Consider the following 15,130-nt stretch of genomic DNA (forward strand, 5'->3'; position numbering starts at 1 on the left):
CTTTCCCATTACGTGAACCTGGACGGTATGTAACGATAAAATTGAACTGGTTAAGGAATAAGCTCCAACGGGCTTGCCGTGGAGACAGGCACCTGGCAGACTTAAGAAATTCCAGGTTACGATGATCTGTGAGTACTATCACTTGCTGCGCAGCTCCCTGTAAGTGGTGTCTCCATTCCTTCAAAGCTGAAATAATCGCCAACAATTCCTTGTCCGCGATGTCATAGTTCTTTTCTGCAGGGGACAACCGGCGAGAAAAGAAAGCACACGGATGCAAGAGACTCTTGTCCCCAGTCCTTTGGGAAAGGATAGCCCCTAATGCATAATCGGAAGCGTCGACTTCCACAATAAAGGGGAGTGCGGGATTCGGGTGTATTAGTATTGGCGCTGAGGTAAAACAAACCTTGAGACGATTGAAAGCTTCCTGGGCCTGGGCAGACCACACAAACTTCTGTCCTTTCTTGGTTAACAGAGTGATAGGCCGGACGATCTCTGAAAAGTTACGGATAAAGCGTCTGTAAAAGTTGGCAAAACCGACAAAGCGTTGTACCTCCTTGATGTTTCCCGGTTCCGGCCTGTCTAGGATTGCTTGTATCTTGCCAGACTCCATGTTCAGTCCCTGAGGAGAGATGACATATCCTAAAAATTGTAGTTGTGAGCAATGGAATTCGCACTTCTCCAGTTTAATATACAGGTGGTTATCCCTCAGACGGGTAAGTACTGTCTTGACGTGCTCCTGGTGTTCCTGTAGGAATCAGAAAAGATCAAGATATCATTCAGGTAAATCACCATGAATTGGTCCATTATATCCCTAAAAATATCTTTGACTAGGTGTTGGAAAGCCGCAGGAGCGTTACAGAGTCCGAAGGGCATCACTAGATACTCATAATGTCCATACCGACATCTGAAGGCTGTTTTCCACTCGTCCCCGGGACGTATGCGGAGTAGATTATATGCCCCACGGAGATCGAATTTAGTGAATATCTTTGCCTGTTGTACTCTCTCCAATAGTTCGGGAATCAACGGTAACGGATACCGGTTCTGGATGGTTATCTTATTTAGTTCCCGGTAGTCGATACAAGGTCTCAGAGTCCCCTCTTTCTTTTTCACAAAAAAGATGGGTGCCCCTGCTGGTGAGGTAGAAGGGCGAATAAATCCCTTGGCTAGGCTTTCATCGATGTAATCTTTTAGTGCTTGTAACTCAGGTGCCGCCAACGGGTAGACATGACCAAACAGGATCTCTGCCCCTGGGAGTAAGTCTATGGGACAATCATACGGTCTATGCGGGGGAAGCCGATCTGCTTTTCTTTTGTCGCATATATCAGCGAAGTCATGATAAACCGGGGGTAGAACAGGTACCTGTACAGTGCCCTCCGCATTCGGTGTTACTGGAACCGGTACAGTTGGACTAATGGTCGGACCACTCTGCGGTGGGAAGGATATGTCTTTAGTCTCACAATCGATGACTGGATTTGTAGACCGCAGCCAAGGAATTCCTAAAATTATAGGAAAATGGGGAGAAGAAATTAACATGAAAACAAGGGTCTCCTGCTGACCTGGTTTCATCACACATTCTAGGGGTACTGTCTCCCGATCAACTGGTCCAGAAACTAATGGAGAACCATCTACCGTCTCCATGGTAACCGGTGAGGATCTTCGTTGAGTCTGGATACCGTGTTTCCTGGCAAAAGAAGAGTCCATGAAATTTCCCCCTGCCCCAGAGTCTATCATAGCAGATGTAGGAATTAACTGTCCCTCCCACCGGATCTGAATGGGAATCAAGCAATGGGTGTATTTCCCTTCTGAGTCCTTAGGTGAAGTAGACATTACAGTCAAGGGAAATACCGCATCCAGATGTCCACTTGCCTCAGAGATATCGGACTCTGCGTCCGTGTTGTCACACTCTGCCATGGCTGCCAGTACCTTATTTGGGCGATTTGGGCGTTTTGGGCAGTCAATCAGAAAATGGTCCGATTGACCACAATAGAAACACAAACGCTCACGGAGCCGGTGTTCACGACGTTCGTTGGTCTCTCGCTTTTGTAGAGAGTCCACTTGCATAGGAACATCCTCGGCCTCCCGTGGCGTCTTGAGAGCGGGTTCTCTAGAAGGAAACGCAAAGTTGGTTACCCGGTTTACAGCTGCCCATTTTTCCTGTCTACGTTCCGTCAAGCGGGTATCGATACGCACACAGTGTTGGAGAAACAGTTCAAAATCCCGTGGAGATTCGGAACGAGCTAACCCGTCCTTGATGGTACCGGATAAACCCTTTCTGAAAACTGACAATAACGCATTGTTTCCCCAGTCGGTGTCTACCACTAACCTTTTGAACTCAGTGGCGTATTCGACGACAGACCGCTTTCCCTGACGTAAGGAAAGGAGAGCTGATTCGGCGGTAGAACGGCGATTAGGATCATCAAACATTTGCGCCATTGCTGTTAAAAAGTCATCCAGGTGATTTAAACGGATATCACGATTCTCTATCATAGGATTAGCCCAAGCCAGTGCTCGGGAGGTTAACAACATGATTATACATAACACTTTTGACCGGTCAGAACGGTAATAATCAGCATGTACATCAAAAAACAGTATACACTGGTTAACAAATCCACGAAACTGACTACGATCACCACTGAAACGAAATGGGGGTAACCTAGGCATACCGGCCGCTGATACGGACGTAGTGGGGGCGGCTTCCTGAGCCTCCACTCGGGTTTGCAAATCCTGAATAGCCGGACCCAGTACCTGGTGATCATGGCCCAGCTGTACCTCTACATCTCTAAGCTTAGTTTGCACCGCCTCCATCTCCTGCTGCAATGAGTTAATCATGGAGAAGAGCTGATCTACTCGTATCTCAGTCATTGCCCCAGCGAAATCCTTTTATGGGCCTGAGTATAATGTAATACTATTGTATGTACTGAGGATTTCGATTGCGTTAGGGCAATGACACCCAGAGACGAGTTCTTGGTGCAAGATGTTTATAATATGCAACCAGCAATATGTACATAAACAGAACAAAAACACAGTAGAACATACACACAGGAAATACCTTCCAGGGTCGGAGCGAAAGGGAATTCCCGGGACCGCGCACCGGACTCCCCCAGGGAGACCACCAAGAGCGAACCCCTATACAGGGACTGTCTGGCAATCACCCCAGAAGGCCTAAATGCACAGCAGCCGGGACACAAAAGGGCAATAGGTAAGTCCAAAAATGTCCATACGGTATGAGTCCAGAGCGGTTAAGAAACGGAAGGAACCGGGCAGAAGTACCGACCAAAGACGGCAAACGGAGTCCGGGCACACCTAGATGAGACCAGATGAAGTCCAGAGTCGGTGTCGGTTGTTTTTCAAGGGGATCCAAATAACAATCAGGCACCAAGAGCAGCAGGGCAGGAGCACACAGGAAACAGTATACTCAGGCACTGGACTAAGCTTTAGGGGCGGCTTTTAAGCAGATGGACAGGAAGTAGGGCAACAGAACAAAAAACTCCATGTTAACAAAGGGCAAGCTCTTTCAAAAGAAAACTGGAAAACCCGGAACTCTGACACTGCCAGAAGCTGGTAACCAAGATAAACATCGGGTATCCAAGCAAAGCGCTTTGGTTAGTAACCCGATGTTTATCCTAGTTACGTGCAGGAAGCCCACACTTCCCCGCTCAGCTCACTCCGCCCCCTCCTGCATGCGGCATGTACACACACACACACACGTCCCCAGCCATGCAGTCCACGACACTGACGTCCTCCTGTCACTCTGCACACATGGTCCCGCTTGGCTTACCTGCGGTGATGAAGTCTCGACCTCAGCGCTGTCACTGTCCTCCATGGCCGCCGCTTGTCACATCACCTTCTCTCGCTTCTGACCCAAAACTGACTAGCGGTGACGTCACGGGCCTCTCGCGATACTTGGCTGTGAAGGCGGCGGTCATTGAACTCAGTGACAGGTGCTGTCGGCAGTGCAAGAGATCAGCGCAGGTAATGTACCTCGCTGACAGCAGCACTTGTCATGCCCTGCAGTGACCTGGGCTGACCCATTGATGTTAGCTCACGTCACTGCACTGCTCTCCCAGCCAATGGAGAACATCCTGCTCTTCATTGACTGGGACAGTGTGTATCGTCATGGCAACCCCTTGGATTACACCAGACCTGGATTTGTTTTTCTTTCTAATAAATTGGTTAAAGAGGGAATGTATTGGGGAGTATTTTTTCAAATAAAAATGTGTTTGTCGTCTGTTTTTTTTTATTACTGACTGGGTTGGTGATGTCGGGTATCTGATAGACGCCTGACCTCACCAACCCCAGGGCTTGGTGCCAGGTGACAGTACACATCTGGTATTAACCCCATATATTACCCCGTTTGCCACCGCACCAGGACGCGGGATGAGCTGGGGTGAAGCACCAGGATTGGCACATCTAATGGATGCGCCACTTCTGGGGCGGCTGCGGCCTGCTATTTTTAGGCTGGGGAGAGTCCAATAACCATGGACCTCCCTAGTCTGAGAATATCAGACCACAGCTGTCTGCTTAACCTTGGCTGGTGATCCAATTTTGGGGGGACCCCTACGTGTTTTTTTTTTTTAATTATTTATTTAATTTAAAATAACAGCGTGGGGTGCCCTCAGTTTTGGATTACAAGCCAAGGTGAGGTTGCCAGCTGTGGTCTGCAGGCTGCAGCCGTCTGCTTTACCCTAGCTGGCTACAAAAATAGGGGGAACCCTACGTCATTTTTTTTTTCATTTTTTTGGCTAAATACAAAGCTAAGCACCCCTTAGTGCCACATGAAAGGCACCAAAGGGTGCAAAATTACAAAATGCAGGAGAGTGGGACATTATGTGTCTTTCTGCCATTATAATGACAGAAAAGACTGATATGAAGTGCACAAGCACAAGAAAATCACCAGAGCGCTCTACGCTGTGAAAAGCAGTAGAAAATGGCACTGGAGTGAACATGTGACCGCCTCATGTAGGATGAAGCTATGGATCCTGGGTAAATTTATGCATTTACCCTCCTTCAGTTTTTTTGCAGTACACAAAAAAAACGGAAGGCACACGGATGACAAACAGATGACATACGGACCGTCTACGGAACGGAAACGGATGCCACACGGATGCACCCGTGAAAAAAACGGACTGTTTTTTGCAGACCGCAAAAATGGATCAGTCGTGTTAATGAAGCCTTATTCTGATCTGACGTTTATAAACAGCAGGCAGAAATAAGTGAATAGCGCCCCCCCAGCGTCAGAAAAACTCCGGGGTTTCAGGGGTAGCTGAGACCCTGGAGATCATGATTCAGGACGGTTTCTCCGGTCCCCGCTCACGTGATCACTGGTATACACTGTACACCGATGATCACGTTACAGTAAATGACAGCGCCGGTAAAAAATTAATTATCTCCCATCTGGCATGAACAAACACTTCTTCTCCACTTCTCCACTTCTCCACTTTTTCTCCACTACTTCTCCATTTTTTCTCCACTTTTTCTCCACTTTTTCTCCACTTTTTCTCCATTTTTTCTCCACTTTTTCTCCGTTCTTTTTCTATGGTCGGTCTACCCATTAGCTCTGCCATGCATAGTGTAGCTCTACACCTACTGCACATGTTACTTTATGATTGACATCTCTTTCGTACCAGAGCTGTCTAAGCCTACTCTGACCCCATATTTGTCATTACTATATTGTCCTTGTACTGTATTATGACATTTGTATCATGTGTTTCATTTCTTGCTGTGTTGCAATTTTTTTGCTGCATCCCAATTGTACCTCTACATTGTTCGAGCTTATGTTATTGTTCTCTCACTTTTATGTGATACTGATTATTGTCATTTTTCATGATTACATGCAGATAAGTCCAGTTCGACGAAGGCTCAGGCCGAAACGTCATTTGTAACTTGTTTTGGACAAAAACATATATGCTTATGAAAAAAAAAATTTTCTTAATACGGACCAATAAAGAGTGATTTTGCATTACTATCCGTTGTGACTTACTGACTTAGTCTGGGAGATTTAGAGTGCCGAGGTTACTCACTAATTTTATCTATTATTACCTCTGAGCACCTATATACCAGTGAGCAGAGCTTCCTCTACAGTAGTTCTCCTGATTAGGCATGCCCTAACCTCATGAGCAGGGCATTGCAGCTTTGGTAGCAACCATTACGACATGGACTCTGCTGCTGTGGACCCGGGGAGAGTGAGTGCAGATTCATTGCACCCACACTCCTCACATGAAGGGTCCGCACTTCTAGAAAATGGGGGATATGTTCCCTGAGTGTCTCCCCCCATATTCTAGACGGTCCAGAGTCGTCGTGGGACCCCTTTATTTTTTTTCTTACAATAAATTGGTGAAAGAGGAAATGTTTTGGGGACTGTTTTTTCAAATAAATTTCTTTTGTCGATTTTTTTTTGTTAGTACTGACAGTTTATGATGTTGGGTATCTAATAGATGCCATGACATCACAAACTGCTGGGCTTAATCTCAGGTGACTTTACAGCTAGTATCAACCCGATTTATTACCCCGTTTGCCACTGCACCAGGGCACGGGATGAGCTGGGGTGAAGCGCCAGGATTGGCGCATCTAGTGGATGCGTCACGTCTGGGGTGCCTGCGGCCTGCTATTTTTAGGCTGTGAAGGCCCAATAACTATGGACCTTCCCACCCTGAGAATACCAGACCACAGCTGTCCGCTTTACCTTGGCTGGTGATCCAATTTGGGGGGGACCCTACTTTTATTGTGTAATTATTAATATTTATAAAATAATTATAAAAAAGAGCCTGAGGGGACCTCCACATTGGATCCCCAACCACGGTAAAGCTGCCAGCTGTGGTTTTCAGGCTACAGCCGTCTGCTTTACCCTAGCTGGCTATCAAAAATGGGGGGACCCAACGTCATTTTTTTTTTAACTATTTTTTAAATAGAAAAAATTAATGGGCTTCCCTGTATTTTGATTGCCAACCAAGGTAACGGCAGGCAGATGGGGGTGGCAACCCATAGCTGTCTGCTTTATCTGCGCTGAGAATAAAAAATACCGCGGAGCGCTACGTCATTTTTTTAAAGATTTCTTTTTACAGCACTGTGATGTCCAGCAATCAAAATACAGGGAAGCCCATTTTGTTTTTAGTTATTTAAATAAATAATTAAAAAAAATATATATGGGCTCCCGCTGCATTTTTTGTATTGCTAGCTAAGGGTAATCCAAGCAGCTACTGGCTGCTAACCCCCACTGCTTGGTGTTACCTTCACTGGCAATGGAAAATCCAGGGAAGCATTTTTTATTTTTTTGCCAAAAAACTACAAAAAAAGGACGTGAGCTTCGCCATATTTTTGTATGCTAGCTAGGTATAGCAGGCAGGTGCTGGAAGAGTTGGATACAGCACCAGAAGATGGCGCTTCTATGAAAATGCCATTTTCTGAGGCGGCTGCAGACTGCAATTCGCAGCAGTGGGGCCCAGAAAGCTCAGGCCAACCTGTGCTGCGGATTCCAATCCCCAGCTGCCTAGTTGTACCTGGCTGGACACAAAAATGGGGCGAAGCCTACGTCATTTGTTTTCTAATTATTTCATGAAATTCATGAAATAATAAAATAAGGGCTTCCCTTTATTTTTGGTTCCCAGCCGGGTACAAATAGGCAACTGGGGGTTGGGGGCAGCCGTACCTGCCTGCTGTACCTGGCTAGCATACAAAAATATGGCGAAGCCCACATCATTTTTTCAGGGGGCAAAAAACTTCTGCATACAGTCCTAGATGGAGTATGCTGAGCCGTGTAGTTCTGCAGCTGCTGTCTGTCTGTATGGAGAAGAGCAGAAAGCAGCTGCAGAACTACAAGGCTCAGCATACTCCATCCAGGACTGTATGCAGAAGTTTTTTGCCCACCAAAAAAATGACGTGGGCTTCGCCATATTTTTGTATGCTAGCCAGGAACAGCAGGCAGCCACGGGCTGCCTCCAACCCCCAGTTGCCTATTTGTACCCGGCTGGGAACCAAAAATATAGGGAAGCCCGTTTTTTTTAATTATTTCACTTATTTCATGAAATAATTAAAAAACAAATGACGTGGGCTTCGCCCCATTTTTGTGTCCAGCCAGGTACAACTAGGCAGCTGGGGATTGGAATCCGCGGCACAGGTTAGCCCGAGGTTTCTGGGCGCCTCTGCTGCGAATTTCAGTCCGCTGCCGTCCCAGAAAATGGCGCTCTCATAGAAGCGCCATCATCTGGCACTGTATCCAACTCTTCCAACAGCTCTGGAGCCGGGTGGCTTGTTGGGTAATCATGAGTTAATACTGGCTTTGTTTTACTAGCCAGTATTAAGCCAGAGATTCTTAATGTCAGGCACGTTTGACCCGGCCATTAAGAATCTCCAATAAAGGGTTAAAAAAAAGACACCACACAGAGAAAAAATACTTTAATAGAAATAAATACACAGACACATTAGAGACTCCATCTTTATTACCCCCTGTCAGCCCAATAAATCCCCAATAAACCAGCGCTGATAAGAGGGTTTTTTATTAATATTTTATACTTTTTATTGCTATCCTTGTTTTAGACACAAACTTATTCAAAACAATTCACACAATAGAACAAGGAAAAAGAAAGAAGAATAAACCACATATGGTAGAAATAAAAATAAAAGTAAAAATAAAGAATAAGTAATTGATAGTGCAGCAAACAGATACCAGGTGTCTGGTTGCAGTACCCCGGCCGGTAGTAGAGCAATTATTAAATCTAGTATAGTATATTAAGTGATGCTTCAAGGCATATGATATTTAATGCCAAATGAAACTATCACTGCAATATGAATTTTCAGATACCTAGAGAGTTTTTTTCAATCCATAAGCAAAAAGGTTTTTAATAGAGGCTTAAATTATAAGCAGCAATTTCAGCGTTCCAAGTGCCTTTAAATGAATTTGAAGAAACTGCACTTCAGGATTATAGTGAGGATTGTAGTGAGGATGAGGTGCCCCAGCTCATCACTTGATGAGCTGGGGCACCTCATCCTCACTACAATCCTCACTACGACTACACTAGTGAGGATTGTAGTGAGGATGAGGTGCCCCAGCTCATCAAGTGATGAGCTGGGGCACCTCATCCTCACTACAATCGAGCTGGGGCACCTCATCCTCACTACAATCCTCACTACTAGTGAGGATTGTAGTGAGGATGAGGTGCCCCAGCTCATCAAGTGATGAGCTGGGGCACCTCATCCTCACTACAATCCTCACTACAATCGGGAAGCAGCGTGCAGCCTTCACTCCGTGAGAGATCAGTGCTGCTGCCTGTCAGCGGTAACAGCGGTAACGCTGACAGACGCGTTACCATAGCAACGGTGCTCTCGGAGTCGCGGTTAGCGGTGACGTCACCGCTAACTGCGTTGTTATGGCAACGGTGATCTCCGTTAATGACCGGCTGTGTCAGCCGGTCCCTAACGGAACGGGGAGTTGACCGTGTGCTAGAGCATGTCGCCGGTACACGGCGATACACAAATGTGCACCGTGTACCAGAGAGTGCAATGACAGGTCCTACATGACGCGTCATAGTCATGTGACCAGTCTGTAGCCAATGAGATAATAGCCACGTGACTGGTCACATGGCTATTTTGACGTCACGATAGGTCCTGCATCACTGCTGGCAGTGCTGGTCACCGGAGGATTCAGCGATCATCGGATGGAATAGCGGCAGGAGACAGAGTGCAGGAGGGATCGCGGGGACCGGTAAGTGTTATGGCAATGTTTATTAACTGTTTGTGTACATTTATCATGCATTTTTATGTGTTTGTGATTGCCTCCCATTGTTTCCTATTGGTTCGAGTTCGGTTCGTCGAACGTTCGACGAACCGAACTCGAACGAGACCTCTGTTCGGCGAACCGAACTCGAGCCGAACCACGGCCGGTTCGCTCATCTCTTCTCCCTACCCACCGTTACAATGGTACACAGATCACATTTTCCTGATCTGGCAGGGGTCCAAAGAATCTCTTTCACCTTTTATGGATATGGTCAGCTTCAATGGATGCAACATTCAAATCACCTACCAATCATCCAGGAACTAGATTGAGTTTTTGGATGTGTTGGTGAAAAGAGATGAGTGTGACTATCTACAGACAGACTTGTTCAGGAAACCAACTTCAACCAACACATTCCAACACATTATTGCACGCCACTTCATCCCATCCTAGATCAATCAGTCCCTACAGGGCAATTTTTGTGGTTACGCAGAAAACGTTCCACTGATGTGGATTTTCAGATACAAGCTTTGGATCTGATGAGCAGACTCAGGGAGCAGGGATATAGTAGTTGTATGGTGAAGTGTGCCTACCACAGCACCAAATATTCCCCATGTCATTCTCTCCTTTATTCTGCTGGGAGACCCGAGTCTGCTAATCAGGTCCGATTTATTACCAGGTATCACTCCAAGTTTGGTGCCATGAGTCAATGTTTGGTGAATGCGTGGCCCATATAGCTGGCTGATCCGGCATTTTCTAAGATTATCTCTGAGAGGCCCAATATTACAATCAGACGGTTGAAGAACCTACGTGACCATTTTGTGAATAGTCGTTATGAGTGTTTTGTTGATGAAAAATCTTTGTGGCATACTAATTTTACTCCGTTGCATGGATGAGTACGGTGGGTGCGTCACTTGCCCCAATATTGTACGTTGCGATACATTTACAAATTCTACAGCAGACAAAACATTCAACATCAAAAAACAGATTGATATATTATGTCACCTACCCTAAAATTTATGTAGGGTTTACTACCTGAAAATTCAAGGTACGTGTTAGAGCGCATGTATTGGGCATAGCGGCTGCGTCCAACCATGTGGGCACTTCCACGCTCAAAATGATCCCCAAACATTTCAAATTACACCATGCTTTGTACAGCATCCTCCTAAAAGTGCATGGCACTCAGCATTATATATTAGATGTCTATTTATCCTTAATATGTATGTTCATGTATTATATGATCTGTGCCCATATCTATAGGTGTGTTTCACATGGTTTGCTGTACATAGAGCACTCAGTATTTGTATTTAGTCCCCATACATCTTTTTTTCTAGTCCAGAGATCCGGCACGCATGCGCGCTGTGGCTCCCCAGACCCCTGTCCTGCCGCTCTGTCTATATGGGTCTGGTGCTTCCGGGTCACATGCGCATGACGTGGAGTCACCTGACTCATGATGTCGCGGCTGGCGTTTCTGGGCTGTCATGGTGACGTACGCGTCATTCCACGGTTCGCCACGATTGGAGGAGGGTGGGTAGATAATAAATACCCTCTCCATTTTGGTCATGCACCCTGACGAAGGCTTAGTGAAAGCCAGAACACCATTTCACTTTATCCACCAACAATTTAGCAATTTGATCCATAACTTCTATTATCTTTGTTCACTTATGTGAACATTTAGTGTTTTTACATCTATTGGTAATCACACACAGCACCTGGCTTTTCCCCATGCTGGCATGCATGTTTCCCCCATGCTGGCATGCATGTCCCCACCCATGTTGGCATGCATGTTTCCCCCCCATGCTGGCATGCATGTTTCCCCCCCATGCTGGCATGTTCCCCCCCCCATGCTGGCATGTATGTTTCCCCCCCATACTGGCATGTATGTTTCCTGTTCCATGCTAGCATGTATGTTTCCCCTCCCATGCTGGCATATATGTTTCCCCTCCCATGCTGGTATGTATGTTTCCCCCCATGCTGGCATGTATGTTTCCTCCCCCCATACTGGCATGTATGTTTCGCCCCCATGCTGGCATGCATGTAAGTTCTCCCCCCCATGCTGGCATGTGTGTTCTCCCCCCCATGCTGGCATGTGTGTTCTCCCCCCATGCTGGCATGCATGTTTTCCCCATGCTGGCATGCATGTTTTCCCCATGCTGGAATGCATGTCCCCCCCATGTTAGCATGCATGTTTCCCCCCCATGCTGACATGTATCTTCCCCCCCATGCTGGCATGTATGTTCCCCCCCATGCTGGCATGTATGTTCCCCCCCATGCTGACATGTATGTTCTCCCCCCATGCTGGCATGTATGTTCTCCCCCCATGCTGGCATGTATGTTCTCCCCCCCATGCTGGCATGTATGTTCTCCCCCCCATGCTGGCATGTATGTTCTCCCCCATGCTGGCATGTGTGTTCTCCCCCCATGCTGGCATGTGTGTTCTCCCCCCCATGCTGGCATATATGTTCTCCCCCCCATGCTGGCATGTGTGTTCTCCCCCCCATGCTGGCATGTGTGTTCTCCCCCCATGCTGGCATGTGTGTTTCCCCCCCATGCTGGCATGTGTGTTCTCCCCCAATGCTGGCATGTGTGTTCTCCCCCCCATGCTGGCATGTGTGTTCTTCCCATGCTGGCATGTGTGTTCTCTCCCCCCCATGCTGGCACTGTCGACCCCGTGCTGGCGCTGCCCCCCCTCCCTTGGCACAGCCGCACACAGGTTATACAAAAAAAGAAAAGAAACAACACACAACTCACCTTCCAGCACCCGCTCCCCCGCTGCGCGCCGCTGGGTCCTCAGTTCCCACGCGGCCAGAAGACGTCATTACGCCGGCACCACTTATTGACGCTCCTCCGTCTCCTAGGCAACAGACCTGCGGCCCAGGAGAGGAGGAGTGTCAGAGTGAGGAGAAATGTCTCCTCCGCTCCAACACAGCTTTGAACTGCCGGCGCGACCTCGCCAGCAGTTCAAAGCGGCAGGATGAGGACACAGGGCGCGTGCCAGCAGAATGGGCTCTGCGTGCCCCTGGTGGCACGCATGCCATAGGTTCGCCATCACTACCCTAGATGTCTTGTTGAACCTTTTTACATTGTTTGGTTAGAGCTAAAAAGGCCATCAGGGTCTTGGGTGGTGCGCAACCGATAGGTGGTACCCGAGGCTCTAGGTGGAGGGTGGCAAAGAAGGTTAATGAAGTTTGAAATGTTTGAACTTTTAAAGAAACCTGGTTAAACCTGCAGCCTTCTGTACAGGACTGTTCCCAGGAGGGTGGCAGGTGCAAGAAGGGTCAGTGGCGCAGCAGGCCAGGACCCCGTCACCACAGGAGGCGGTTACGCTCTCCCAGAACTTTATCACCTTGTTGCTCATCCAGGAACAAAATGACAGCAGGGACTTTGGGTGGAAAACCACTAAGCAGTGGTGCCAGAGACTCTGAGTGGCGGATGGTAAGGAAGGTGGAAAAAGGGTGGAAACGTTAAAGGAAATGTGCCTCCCACAAGGGAAGAAATCTTTTAAAAATGTTTTAAAAATGTTGAAATTGTTTGAAGATGTTTGCATGTAAAAACTACAGTATGACCTGTTTGAATTACAGCCTGCGGACATGCTGGATTTAACCAAGGGGGAATGTGACGCCCCTGCGGTAACCAGGTGTCACAAAAATAAGGTAACAACAAGGTAACAGCTCAGGTCCTACATGACTGTGCCAGTCATCACACACACACTTAAGCAAGACACCATCACGTGTTTCTCAAAGCAGTGATTCTAGAGCAACGCCCCCTGGGAAGTATGCAAATAAGAAAGCCGCGGAGACACCATCACATGTTTCTCAACGCTGCCAGGAAACTAGCCAGGTCTTTCACCGGGAAGGAACAACCACGGGAAGGGCAGTCTCCAGTCAAGGAGACCACCTATACCAAACATGGTATCCATCCACAGACAGCCGTTTTGGGGTATTTGCCCCTCATCAGTGTGGAGTAGGAATTTGGCTAGTGGGGGCAATGCCTAGTAAAAGACTACTTAAGCAAGCATTGTTGACCTTAGGGAGATCAACATATACACTGCGGAGACACCACATCACATGTTTCTCAACGCTGCCAGGAAACTAGCCAGGTCTTTCACCGGGAAGGAACAACCACGGGAAGGGCAGTCTCCAGTCAAGCCTAGCAAAAGACTACTTAAGCAAGCATTGTTGACCTTAGGGAGATCAACATATCCACTAGGCATTGCCCCCACTAGCCAGATTCCTACTCCACACTGATGAGGGGCAAATATCCCGAAACGGCTGTCTTTGGATGGATACCATGTTTGGTATAGGTGGTCTCCTTGACTGGAGACTGTCCTTCCCGTGGTTGTTCCTTCCCGGTGAAAGACCTGACTAGTTTCCTGGCAGCGTTGAGAAACATGTGATGGTGTCTCCGCGGCTTTCTTATTTGCATACTTCCCAGGGGGCGTTGCTCTAGAATCACTGCGTTAAGAAACACGTGATGGTGTCTCCGCAGTGGATATGTTGATCTCCCTAAGGTCAACAATGCTTGCTTAAGTAATCTTTTACTAGGCATTGCCCCCACTAGCCAGATTCCTACTCCACACTGATGAGGGGCAAATACCCCGAAACGGCTGTCTGTGGATGGATACCATGTTTGGTATAGGTGGTCTCTTTGACTGGAGACTGCCCTTCCCGTGGTTGTTCCTTCCCGGTGAAAGACCTGGCTAGTTTCCTGGCAGCGTTGAGAAACATGTGATGGTGTCTCCGCGGCTTTCTTATTTGCATTTATCACACACACACTAGCACACCAGGACATTTACACACACTGTATCCGGCTGGGAGACTCGCCTAGCCAGATGACAGGGCTAGGCACTGTTAGATGACAGGCAGCCAACTTGGGAGGAAGAGACCAGACCTGGGGGAGGAGAAAGTGACCTGGGGACTGTGGCTAGTCAGTCAGAGAAAGGAAGTGAAAGAGGAAGGAGTTGTGAGTTGAGGAGAAAAGGGAAAGGTGTCAAGACAGACCACAAAACCTAGAGACACATAGAAAGTAGCAAAGAATCCGCAAGGACCTGAGTAGAAAGATCAGCCACTCACAGGAGAATAGTAGCTGGAGAGCGAGAGCAAGCTCCAAGGACAGAGGGATCCTGCGTGGTGGACATCTGTCAGGGCAGGGAGGACTGGTAGGCCCAGGAGGTGGATCCACTGGACCAAGCACCCCACCGGAGGGCAGGGTACATGGCAGCCGGAGCACTGGCGAGGCAGGGACAGGTATAACCAGGTCACCAGGGTCACGGAGTTCTTTAAGACGGTACAGAATGCTGGTACAGGTAACAGGACACGGTACAAGGGGACCTGAGCACCTAGCTCACAAGACAAGGCTTCAAGACACGTTGATCAGGCCCCGCCCACATGTAAAGGCAAGTCTTATATACCCAGCACAGCCCTA

The sequence above is a fragment of the Anomaloglossus baeobatrachus genome, chromosome 4 (assembly GCF_048569485.1).
Source record: "Anomaloglossus baeobatrachus isolate aAnoBae1 chromosome 4, aAnoBae1.hap1, whole genome shotgun sequence".
Classification (NCBI taxonomy): domain Eukaryota; kingdom Metazoa; phylum Chordata; class Amphibia; order Anura; family Aromobatidae; genus Anomaloglossus; species Anomaloglossus baeobatrachus.